This window comes from Spermophilus citellus, assembly GCF_964194105.1.
Source record: "Spermophilus citellus genome assembly, chromosome: 10".
In the NCBI taxonomy this organism is placed as follows: Eukaryota; Metazoa; Chordata; class Mammalia; order Rodentia; family Sciuridae; genus Spermophilus; species Spermophilus citellus.
In genome coordinates this window covers 102,628,484-102,642,417 of record NC_138197.1, presented here as the reverse complement: position 1 = coordinate 102,642,417, position 13,934 = coordinate 102,628,484, and positions in this window count along the sequence as shown.

The window sequence follows — 13,934 nt, the reverse complement described above, 5'->3', positions numbered from 1 at the left end:
ATTTAATCCCCAAGGGCATTCCCCAAGAGTTCCATTTCCTTCAGCCGTGCCCTATTGCCTACAGTTATCATTCAGGACAGTAGTTTTTTTTCTTCTTTTTCTTCCCCCTTCTCTTCCTCCTCTTCTCTTCCTTCTTCTTCTTTTGGTACTCTGGTTGAACCCAGGGGTGCTTAATCACTGAGTCACATCCCCAGTGCTTTTTATATTTTATTTTGAGACAGGGTCTCACTAAATCACTTAGGGATTAAGTTGCTGAGGCTGCCCTTAAACTTGCAAACCTCCTGCCTCAGCCTCCTGAGTTTCTGGGATTACAGGTGTGCCCCACCATGTTCAGTACAGTAGTTCTTTCAAATTATCAATCCATCAAATAGATTAACCCACTAATTTGGTCACAACTCTTAAATCTAATCATTTCACCTATGAACCTAAGTTGCAGCCTCAGCAACTTAGTCCTCAGCAACTTAGTCCTCCATTATCTATTATGGTAGACACTGCTAACTCTCTCCAACCTCTATTTTTTTCCTTCTTCCTTGGTACAACTATGTGGTTCTACCTGTAATCCTGTAATTCCAGAAACTCAGGACGCTGAGGCAGGAGGATTGCCAGTTTAAGGGCAGCCTCAGCAACTTCGTCCTTAACTGGATGTTATCATGGAAAGCTGCTTTTCATTTCATTTTGCATCATCCACCTTGTTATTCCAAGTCCAGAATTTAGAAATGACCCTTGGTTTCCTCTTTAGCACAAATTTCTCCCTGAATATATGAGGAAGTCAAGTTTCTCATGTATATGTTCCAAAATCTATCCATTTCTCTATTACCTCCACTGGTACCACTCTGCTCAAGGCAACCATCACTGCTCACTGGATCATCAGTCTTGTCCCCTTGGGATGTGGTCTTGGATCTCCATGACTATATACCTTCAATCAATTCTCAAAAAAGCAGTTGGAATTGCCTTATGGAAATGTAGTTTAGATATGTTTTAGTCTGCTTACGTTCTTCTAATGACTTTCTACTGCATTTAGAATAACAGCCACACTCTTTAACGTGGGTTGGGTCCTGAGTGATCTCATGACCCCTAATGTTTTGATTTCTAGTCACTCTACTATTTACCAGTATTATGAGTTCACTAAATCCATTCCACTTTATAGAGTTTTCTAATGTATAGCTCCCACTGCCAGAAACATTCATCTCATTTCTTTTCCTCAGTCAAGTCTCACCTTAAAGTTGCTCATTCAGATAAATCTTTCTTAATAAGCCTATTTCATTCTGTCTACTATTCAGTCTCTCATATATGTTACTGCGTTCAATTCAGTTTTCCTCAAAGTACGTTTCATTAAGTGAAATTATGCTTGTATTATTATTTATTTATTATCTCCACAATACCTCTTCCCTGAATTTATACATATATGCTCTGCGAGTGTAGAGATCTTGACTACTGTGCCCACATCTATATCCTCTGTGCCCAGAACAGTACTTCCATCATAGGAGGCAGAAACATAATAAGTACTTTTGTTATTATGGACAGAATTGAAGTATTTATGTGGTTACAACAACGTGGGAGGTGTGTAGTGGCTAAAAATGAGACTCATAGGAGTTAGAATCTGCATGAAATTATGAGCCACATAAAAGAGTTTAATTTTTTCTTGAAAAGCAATGGACAGTCATTTAAAGTCATTGAAAGTCATTGAAAGTCCTTGAACCAAGGGAGTGAAAAATTTCCAACTTACATTTTAGAAAATTTAGTAGTTTCAATAAAGAAGCAATAGTAATAGGAATACTATGGTCATAGTAATAACAGTAATTAGAGTAATAGGAATAGTTATAGTAGTAACAGTAGTTGTAATAGACAGATATTTGTAGTGAAGACTATTAATAATAAAAGTAACTATTGCTTACTGCAACCTTACTATGCACCAAGCTCTGGAACATGAATTTTGTTACAATATATAGTAATTCCTTTGTTTTTATATGTAGTTCTTTCTCTTTTCCAGCTACTGTTATATGTGCTTTTACTATGCTAATTTATAAAATAATAGCAACAACTGTATTACACAGGTGCTATTATATTTTTTATTTTATACATGAGATATTTGATTAACTGGTGTGGCAAAGATGGCATTGTCTAGGGCAATTGGAAGGTAGGTATATCATGCAAAGAGCTGAAGTCTATCAAGTACAGCAGTTTGTTGTGAAGCACATAGAAGTTGGTAAGAACTTCCACATTGATAGCTTTTATCCAATCACAGAGATTTGGGGGAACCAAGGTTCAGCAGATCTGAACAGATTCAAACCATGAAACAAGAAAGCAGAGTTGGTATTTTAACTCAGGTTTCTCCATTTCCAAACCTTATACTTGCTTTGTTATGTATATGTTAATCCCTTCAAAATTCATATATGGAAGCCCGAGTTCTACTACACCAGAATATGACTATTTAGAGATAGGGTTTTACAAGAAGAAATTACGCTAAAATGTGGCTGTTTGGGGTGGGCCCTCATTCAATTGGCAACCTTATAAAATGAGATTAGAATCTGCATAGTGGTAGGGATGCATTCACATAGAGACAAATACCATGTGAAGACAAAGAAAATGACTGTGATGTTTAATCTTTTTGGTACAGGGCATTTCCATCTCTACAACCTGTAGAATGCTCAGAAGCACACTTTTGGCATCCACAGTTATGTTTGTAACTCCTGGAAAACAAAACCACACAACAGAGGAAACCTGAGTAACTTTCTAAATAAAATAAAGTAAAATAATCCTAGATTTCTACAAAGCAATACAGATCAACAATATTCAACAGAAAAGTATTCCTAACCACCATTTATTTTTCTCCTGCCTTTTCTACTTCTGCTTTGACTTGAAGCTTTGCTCAAGTCACCCAGGGGTACTTAACCACTAAGCAACATTCCCAAAACTTTATATTTTTTGAGACAGGATTTTGTTTAATTGCTTAGGGATTTGCTAAGTTGCTGAGGCTGGCTTTGAACTTGCAACCCTCCTTTGAACTTGTAATCCTGCTTTGAACTGACTTCAGCCTCCAGAGTTGCTGGGATTGTGCCAGGACACCCAACAGTGATGGTTAATCTTGGTTGTTGACTTAATTCAGAGATGCTTTAAAAATTAAATTGGTAAAGCACTCTTAGGGGTGTGTCTGGGGAGGGTTTTCCAAAGGTGATTGACATGTGGGTTACTGGAATGAGTTGCCGAAAGGCTGTCCTGATGTGCATAGCACCATCCAATAGGCTGGGAGCCCGGATGAATTTAGAAGGGAAGGTAGGGGGAAATCCCACAGGGTATGCTCTGCCCTTCTCAAGCTGTTGCATTTTTTGCTGCTGCTTTTAACCCAGAGATGTCAGGTTTCAGATCCCTCAGCCTTTGAATGAAGATGTGCACAAGCAAATGTACAGTGCGCTTTCAGGACTACAGCCCTGAGTGGGCCCGCATCATTGTTCCCTCTCATTCTGAAGTCTCCATCTTCTTGGACTGAGCAGCTATTGGTTTTCCTGGTTCTCCAGCCAGCAGACATTTGTTGTGGGACTATTCAGGATTTGAATGTGCAAGCCAATCTAATAAATCCCATATTATTGCATACATTCCATGGTTTCTGTTCCTCTGGAGAAACCTAAGACAATGACCATCTTCAAGCCATGAAGTGAGGACTTTGGAGAAACCAAGCTTACTGAAACTTTTATCTTTGGCTTCTGGCCTCCAAAACTGTGAGAAAATAAATTTCTATCGATTAAAGTACATGACCTGTGGCATGTTATTATGAAAGCCCACAAGCAATTATAGTATATGTTATTCTTTTTTATTCCCAAACTTACAAAACAGTTAATTTTTTTCCAATCTGATTTGCTTAATATTTTATATAGGGAACATTAATGCAATGTTATTTTAATAAAATCAATCTTTAAACCCACTCACTTTCTAAGATCTAAAACAAGAATCCTACTAGTGTGTTTCCCCCAGTTTGGATTTTCACGTGTTTTTTGTGACATGACATTTCTATAACCTGTACGATGCTTGAAGCACATTTCTGGCATCCACAGTAATTTTTGTAAATCTTGGAAAAGCAAAACCAAATGGCAGGGGAAATATGAGTCATTTTTAAATGAAAATTTAAAAAATAATAATCGAGGCAAAAACTTAGATTTCTGAGAGCAGTACAGTTCAACATTATTAAACAGAAAAATATTTATAAGCACCATTTATTTTTCTCCTGCCTCTTCCACTTCTGCTTTGACTTGAAGCTTTACTCTGTGAGTCTAAAAATCTTCACCTTACTGAATAAGGCTTAGTTGCCTCTTGCAATTGAGATTAATTGACTATTTAATATTTGAGTAAATGAACCCCTGCTGCTACGTTTTATGATTTCTTCCTCCACTATAACATCGTACCCTCCTCTGGGGGTGTAATTAAACTCTTAACAAATTGCCTTATAACTTATAACTTATTTCAATTAATCTCTTATTTTCTCTCCCTTTAGATTGAAGTTTATTCACACTGATTTTTTTTTCTAGGTGTGTGTATTGGCAAGTGAGGGACCATTATTTTTCCCTTTGGGGTAAAACAACTCTATTCCTCCATGCTCTAAGTAGCTTTTGTTTGTTGTTCAGTGGTACTAGCTAGCTAAACTGAGTTTTCCTCAAACCATAAAGGTATGTGGTACCCTGCATCATGATCAAATTTCAAATATCACTCACCTGAAATGTATCCCTCTGTGTCTTTACATTTCAGCTTCTTATAAATTAAGTCAGCCACCAACAAAAACACCATATTTTGAACTCCTTTTATACACCAGGCAATATGCAAAGATTTAGATATACAATGATAACTAAGATGTGACTTCTGACCTCTATGAGCTCATAATAGTTAGCAAAACAGACTAACAATTAAAGATGTACACAATTCCCAAATAACTTCAATGAAATATAACTCTTTAATTATGAATGTATACCACCCACCTTGCTCCATTTTTTGGAACCCAGGACATTTACCTAAAATCAGGACATAGATAGGCATTTGGAGTTCATTGCTTTAGGAAAAGATCATTGAAGCAGAAAAATAAGGAAAAGTCAATTAAATTTCAAGTCTAGACTTGGAGACAGATACTCAAGGCAGTAACCAGAAGTCTGGAAGAATGCAGGAGATGAGAGGTGGTCTCAGCTAGAATGGGATGAAAATGGATGGTTATGATACTGAGAAGAGATAGTAAAGATTTGATTGTGAATATAAGGCCTACAAAGTACAAAGAAGATAAGCAGATTGCTTCTAGTGACACCATTAACAAGCTACAACAGCAGTAGGACAGGCCATTGTGACCTCAAGTTTAAGTTCATTTAGCCTGTCCTCATGACATCAAATGCCTTCTCAAGTTTAAAGTAGATGCAAGTTCCACTTAAGGTATAATAATTTGGTTAGAAACTTCTTTAATGACCATGAAGACAATGTAATAGATCTTCAGTATTTGAAATATAAATGCTCATAGTTTTGAATGGAAAATGTACTGTAAATAGAAATTTGGAATTTTGTTAAAGACCAATTCTGAACCACCTTTTAGTGTTGCATTTTTAGATGAAGGGACTAGGAAGGGGATTCTGACTGTAGAGATGGGCTGAATTGGTTTTGTTGAGCGTAATTGGAGTGGGATGAAGAGCAGAAAGGCTAGTTTCCTCAGGAAGAAAAATGGCATTGCAAGCATTCAGTGGAGAGACCAAGGAATGGAGGGAGAGAGTGGGAGTCAGACAGGAATGTATGTTTGGCTATGATTTTACTTTATAATATAGCCATCTAGCTCCTATATGTCAACTTAGTTTTATTAATAACAATAGTGATCATGTTCTAATTGATGAATACATTGTATAAGTTTCTCTTCAGAATAACCCTCTATGGTTAGCAAGTTTGCAATCTTCGTTTAAAAGATGAAGATACTTCAGTACTCCAAGGTGGAGTGAAGGTGGGATTTGACTTTGGAGTCTGTGCTATTTTTTAAAAAAATATTTTTTAGTCTTCAATGGACCATTATTTTTTATTTATTTATATGTGGTGCTGAGAATTGAACCCAGTGCCTATCCCATGCTAGGCAAGTGCTCTACCACTGCAGTACAACCCTATTGCTTGTTTGGTTCCTTTTTTCTGTTATAATTTGCAGCATGTCATAAGGCATAGGTAAGGCTATTTGCTAATGGAGGGAGTCCTGAATATACCATTCTTTCAAAGTGCGAGTATAAGGATGATTCTCTTTTTGAGCTGGAGGTGTTTCGGATTTGGTTGCTCCAGAAAGCAACCCTGAGACAAGGAAGGATTCCAAGGGATTCCTAGTATGGACAATGAGGACATGAGACAGTGAAGGGGCACTTCAATAAGCTACATGTGACTGCACCTGCATTTCACTGGAGAAGTTCTCATAAAAGTGTAAAATACCTGCTTTAAAATTACTTTCCTATAGGGCAAGAAAGCCAGGGTATTTTGACACTAACTTTTATCCTGTTATTGGTTACAAATTACTCCCAGGCAGTGTTAATTCTCCAGTTCTTCAGTTCTGTTTTGGGAAAAACCATAGGCAGTTCCTGGAGTATGTACTTGCAAGTACATACTCAGGACTTAGGGAAAAGTGTCCTGTATCTACAGCATTTGCTACAGTGCCATAACCAGTAGAATAAAGCACCTCAATGACATGGAATTCATTATTTGCTGCTTTTCAAACTAGATTGTTTATTTGTTAATAACATCAGAGGACTTCTTTTGAGCTCTTACAGTATGCCAGGTTTATTTCTAGGAACATTAAGGGTACTAACACATTTAATTCTCATTACCATACTATGAAATAAGCATTATAATTGCCTATATTTTACAGAGAATGACTTAAGTTTATGGAGCTAAAATAGTAGCTGGGAATCCAGCATCCTGGCAAACACCCAGCTATTCTACCATTTGCCTTTCTCTCTTGCTGGACATTTACTTGATTTACTTACTCTACTTACACTTTAGATGCAAAGGAAGATGCAATATACCAGCCAGCTCTAGGTATTGTTCTTTGAATCCTTTGCCAGTCACATGTGTGCAAAGATATTCTGTTCTCTTTTGCTGTGTAATGAAACCATTCCAAAAGTTAGTGCCCTAAAACCTTGACAGTGTTTGCTGAGGAATGTATGATGTAGGTAGGAAACCACAGGATATAGTGCACTATTCAGCTTCACTGGGGTTTGTTCAAAGACTGTGGGCTGGAATCATCCAGAGGCTCACTCACTCAAGATGTCTGGTGAGTTGATAGTGGCTGTTGTCTGAGATTTCACTGGGCACAGTGGCCAAAGCACATCCATGTGACTTCTTCAAATGATGTTTGGATTCTTACAGCATGACAGTTTGGGTTCTGAGGGCAGACATTCCTGGAGAAAAATCTTAGCACCCTAGAAGAGACAAGTAACATTCCTTCTATCTTACTACCTGCATTAGAAGTCAGCCAGTAAAGGTCAATTCGCATTCATGAAGAATAAGACGTTCCCTTTGGTTGTATAGTATTTAAAAATATCCAGTCAAATTTTAAAGCCATTAAAATAGAGAAAACTCCTTATTTCTTTAATGCTCAGTTTTGCACTACCTTCTTTTGTTTGTTGATAGACTAGCTTTCCGTTGCATCGTAATGGAAATTATGGCTTGAAACAACATCTCAAATTTCTGTAGGTCAGACAAGTTCAGACAGGTCTTCCATGGGTACTCTGCTCTGAAATTAAGTTGTTTCGGGGCTATATTCCAATCTGGATGCTTGATGAAAGAGAGATATGTTTCCCAGCACCTTCCAGTTTCCTGGAGTCCATCTTGTCTGTACAGTTCTTGGGAATTTATTCACAGCTGGCTATGGTACAGTCTTTTTTTATTTTTATTATTATTGGGGATTGAACCTAGGGATTCTATACTACTGAGCCATATCCCAAGACCTTTTTATTTTGTATTTTGAGACAGGGTTTCACTAAGTTGCTTAGGCCCTTAATAAGTTTCTAAGACTAGTTTTGAACTTTCCATCTTCCTATCTCAGCCTCCAGAGCCACTGGGATTACAGGTGTGTCCCTTGGCAGCTGGCTTTAAGAGTCAATCTTTATTGATTAGCTTCAGGGAAGGTTTTAGGTTTAGTCCAGTCAGGACAATCTTCCTTTTGATAACTCAAAGTTAACTATTTAAGAATATTATTTACATATAAAAAATCTCTTAGCTTTCCAATATTTTATTAGAAAAAAAAGTTCACAGATCAGAGAAAGGATTATGCATAGGCAGGGAATTGTGGAGTTCATCCTAGAATTTGGACTACAATAATTGACCTTATATATTTATTCTTTGTAAATTGTTTTGCCATATTTTTTTTCCCTTGAATGGTTGTTTATCATATTCTGGTCAGTTTGTAAAAGCACCTTGTATACTACTTAATTATTTTGTATTGAAAATGTACTTTTCAAAACCTATTGTTTGCATATCCATTTTTTTTAGAGAGAGAGAGAGAGAGAGAGAGAGAAAGAGAGAATTTTTTAATATTTATCTTTTAGTTATTGGCAGACACACATATTTGTTTTGTATATGGTGCTGAGGATCGAACCTGGGCCTCACGCATGCCAGGCAAGCACGCTACCACTTGAGCCACATCCCAGCCCTGCATATCCATTTTTGTCTATAAATTATTTTATATTTTAAAATGCCTTATATTTTTCTCTTGAACTAACCTTGTGAAAAATCTATGTGTCTAGGGCTGGAGTAGTGGCTCAGTGGTAGTGGCTTGCCTGGCATGTGTGAGGCCCTGGGTTTAATCCTCAGCACCACATATAAATAAATAAATAAAATTTTAAAGAAGATCCATTTACAATGAAAAATATCTTTAAAAAATCTATGTGTCTAAATCTCTCTTGCCCAATATTATATAAGCTGAAATTTAAATTTATAATCACTGAATTAAATTATACACATGTAATGAATTATGTTTATATGGATTAAATTAAATTATTTTATTATATGCATTTAATTGATTAAATTGATATTAATTAAAATTAAATAATTGAAATTTGGTTTCTTAGTTTCATTTATCACATTTTATGCTACATGTATGTAGGGGCTATTGTATTGAAGAAATACAGAAGAATATCTTATAACATAACATTATACTGGATAGTACTGGTCTAAAGTTTTTAAAAATGAATTTCTTTAGGTGTTTTTACCTTTTGTATATTTTCTTCTTTAATGTTTATTAATTTTATATTATCTATATTGGTTCTCCTTTTCTTGGGTTATACAACTTACTTTGTATTACTTTCTCAAATGTTTTCAACCTAAAATATTCCTTCCCTCACTCCTTTTCTCTTTCTCTTCCTTCATCTGTTCATTCCTTTGGTTCTTTAATTTACTATCAAAGACATTTAAGTCTAATCATTTACTTTTGTGGGTGAGGGAGCTGGGGATTGAACCCAGGCATACTTTACCACTGAGGTACCTCCTCAGTTCTTTTTTTTGAAATAAAATATTTTAAATTTTGAGACAGGGCCTTACTAAGTTACTGTGACTGATCTCAAACTTGCAATCCTTCTGGAGTCTTCTGAGTAGCTGATTATAGGTATGCTTCCACACCGGGGGGGCTATTTACTTTTGATTTTGGCTTTACTTAGTTTTAAAAGATTTAAAGAACATCATTCTGTTACAAAAAAATATAGATATGTAAATTACATCATTTCTCAATTGCTAAAATATTATTTTTTTCATTTTTACTGGATTGTTATCAGATAATACAGAACTGTACTACAGTTGCTTTAAAATATAACTTTTTTTAGTACAAAATCCTTCAATTGTAAAAATTTTATGTTCATATCAAAATAATGCAATTTATTTATTTACATAATGACAAGTGTTTATTGTTTTATGACTTTATTTTTCTTTTCTATTATATTAGTTCAATTAGGGAAAAAGCATATTAAAGTATTCAGTACAACTGTATTGCTATCAAAGTTAATTTTTAGTAATTTTTACTTCATTAGTTTATACGTTATTGTTATTTGGGACATAAAAATAAATGCTTATTATATATTTTATTAAACTCTTATATCACATTTGGATTTATTCTGAGACTTGACTTATTATTATGCTTAAGATCTACCTTAGCTGAGGTTTTCTTTAAATTTTTAGTTGTTTGGTATTGATTTATCTATTATTTCTTGGTTCAGCCTTTCTGTTCATTTTGTTTTAAATTACTAGACTGCTGCAAGTGAAAGACCTAGATTTACTTGCTTACTTTTATAGTTGCTTTGCTGCTGCTTAGCAGCTGCATGTGAGACAGGCATGGCTGCTCCTTTGTTCTGTAACACATTTCCTCCCTTAGCTGGCCCAGCACTTCCACAATTGGTCATGTTGATTTCATTTGTAAGCAGGAGGGGTGTGGCAACAGATCTGGAGGAAGGCCAGTATTGCCTAGTAAAGCAATGGCCTTTACTTATTTGAAAGATCCACGTTATGTCTGAGGAGGTGGATGTATGTGATCCTTTAACAAGAAATATGTGCTACTTCTTTAGACCCAGAAATTTCAGGTCAATCTCATCTCTCAAGGTTTTCTAGTGCATTTACTTTGTATTCTCATCTCAAGGCTCTGGATTCCCATTACTTTCATAATCGGACCTCATATTTCATATAGGAGATTTACAAAGGTGGATAATGAATCTTCTTCTAAATTTTATTGATCTGTAGAAAAAAATTCTCTTCTTCCCATTAGAGAAAATGAAGATGTTTCCATGTTTTACTAAGGAAGTCTCTGCTTCTCACATTTCCCTTTGAATTATTGGAATTGATGTTTGATTACCTCAAGTGTGTCATTTTCTCACCTCTAACTATCCAATTTCTCTCTAATTTCTCAATGCAATTACCATAAGTCATATTTTCAAAGGCCAGGGATATTGTGCCAAATATCAAATGCCACGCACCCCTTTCTAGTAGTAGTGTAGCCTTTATTCTATGTGAAAGCCCCAACAATTGTGACTTTACAGTGGATCATTGACTATCATTGTTCTACCTACCTTTAGAGATGGTCCCTCACTCTAGCTATTCACCAGCTGTTCAACTCTAGAACCTTATCCTAATCTGCTTATTAGGTCAGTTCCCTAGAAGACTACCTGGGACAGTGATTCAGGTGTATGTGATTTATTGAGCAAGTTTGCTTTAGAAAAGTCCTATAAGGAGATAAGGAAAGCAGGGCAGATGAGGTGGAAAAGCCAAGCAAGAAAGTAGACAAGAATATAGAATATTCTTGGTCTGATACATCGAGGGAAGATGGGAAGACCACATTACACCATAGAGTTTACCACCATGAGGCAAAGAGACTGTACTGTGTATCTTATTGCCAGTAAACAGGGGCACAGGGAGTAAAATTAACACACCAGTTTTCAGGCATGTTGATTACCTTCAACCAAGGGCAATTATTTAAGATGGCCTCAGTTATAAGTTGATGGCTACAAGTGCTCACAGCTGCTAAAAGGTAGTGGCAGGGGGAATGAGAAATGGACCATGGGTAAAGTACCAAGAACTTCTACCATGTTTGTGGAGCAGAGTTCAGAAGCACAAGTGTCTGTAAACTGTGAGTGTTGGACAATCTAGACATAGGACTGTCTCATGAAAAGAAGTTCATTAACCCCATTTTGAATACTTAATTTAGCTCTTAGGCATTTTATTACTTACTGTGATTATTTCTGACTTTGCCATATTTGGAATCCACTACATGTCAGGAACTTACCCCAAGCTACAAAAGAAATATAAACCATAATTCTCCTTTTCTGAACTTAACAAGAAGTTGTCAACCATTCAAGGTATCATGTAAATTCCTAAAGAAGTCTTATGTAATTACTAATGCATGCTAAGGAACACAAAAATCAACATGATTTCAAATTTTTTTATTAAAAAAATACCTCAATCACTCAGAAATAAGAACTTGAAACATTTTTGTATCCTTTTAATCAGTAAAATTGTAAAAATATATTTTTTATTTTTAAAGAAACAATTAAAGTTCCTTAATATAATCTATCATCACAGTACAAAGGAAAAAGTGAAACTGGATTGTGTGTGTGTATTATGATTGTGGAAAAGAATAGCAATCTTTGCAGTTTTAGTCCAAATAAATAATGATCACATCACCATTCCAAAGTGTGACTTTCCTTTTTAATAGCAGTTTGTGTTGATTTTTTTTTTTTTACCTAAGCTCACTTAGCAGTGGCCAGCCACAGATATTGGGTGTTGGACAGCAATTGTTCTATTTAAATTTTCTTTGAGTGAAAGAAAGCCTAACCAGACTTCAGTTAGGAATTTAGTTTTGATTAAGAGAAAGTTCCTAACAAATGTTGCAGTGTAGTGATGTATGTGACATATGGTGAAGATTGATAGGAAATAACATGAATTGACAACACTCTCCTCCCCTCCCTGTCATCATAATAGAACTGTTTCAAAAATTGCTGGATTATATCCAACATGAATGGCAATGCACTTATGGAAAATTGAGAAACTCTTCTTATAGCCACATTTCATACATGGCATTTAAAAAAAAAAACCTAAAGGAATAGCACACAGTGGCATCAGAATACATTCTATGTGTGCTTCAAGAGTTTTTTCCTCCATTTTTAGATGATAGAGTTTTGCATTATATTGATATCTTTAGTAAAATACTTTCCCCCCGCAAATTCATTTTCCAGCATGATATTTTACAATTTGAAACAGTTGTTTTGCTTAATAAATCGTTTTCAAGGTTAGAAAAGTTTAGAATATGCTGGATTAAACATATGAACTACAAAAATTTGGGAGACTTCAATATTCTCATAAGCACCATGAACCTCTAATAGAACAAGAATTCTTTAAGCTATTGAATTGTGGAACTCATTTTTCTTGAAGTACATCATGTGACAAAGATTCCAAGAAAGATTTTGAGAAAAATTACTTTCATGCAAATTCAACAATTACTTCTTACTTGTCATTGTGATTTTTATAAACATAGGCTCAAAGATCTTGAAGATAACAGTTTCAATATGTAAAGTATATGCTGAGTCAGTTCTGATCACACACTAATTTGAAAAGGAATAGATTAATAAAGTGGTTTTTTTTTTAACTGAAATGGGGATTAGAATAATGAAAAAAGATGCTGATAAGTGTAAAGATAATTCCAAAGAGCATAAGAATAGCAGGCGTAAAGATCAACCTCTAGAGTGAGGCTGAGAGATTCTAGATTCAAGGAAAGTTTGAAATAAGTGATTTTAACTACTAATTGCAGAATATTCAACTTGGCCACCCATAACAGAATAAATTAGTAATAGTTAAATTTTAAAAATGTTGATTTTTTTCCACATGACAAATGTCTTGAGGTAAGCAGCTGCAGGTCATTCACTTAAAAGCAGTCTTATCAATGGTTCTCTTGGTCTTTTCCTCACAGATGCCTCATGATAGTTACAATATGGCAACTCCATCTTCAAGAATCATATCTGAAACCAAGATAGAAAGTGAAAATATTACATCAACTAGGTCTGACCATTTGAAAAGAAAAGGGACATATTTTTTAGATGACTGGAAAAAAATCTCAATAAACAGAGCTACATCACTATGTCTCAGAACCACCCTCAGCCAGGATTCTGACTGAAAGCAAGTTTAAAATGATGTCAGCTTCTACAATGGCAGCTGGAAGAATGGGTTTTGGGGTCTTCAGTGAGTCAATGAATAGCATCATCTTCTTAAGGACTTCTTGACGATTTTTAATATGTTAATAAAATAACAGTCAATAATTTACAGGGCATACATTAAAAATAGTAGGGGAATTTGCTAGAAGAATAACAGGTTCCATGGTACTCAGCTTTTTCATCGCTGTGATCAAAAGGCTTAGCAAGAAAAATTAGAGAAGGAAAAGGTTATTTTGAGTCTCATGATCTCAGAAGTCTCAG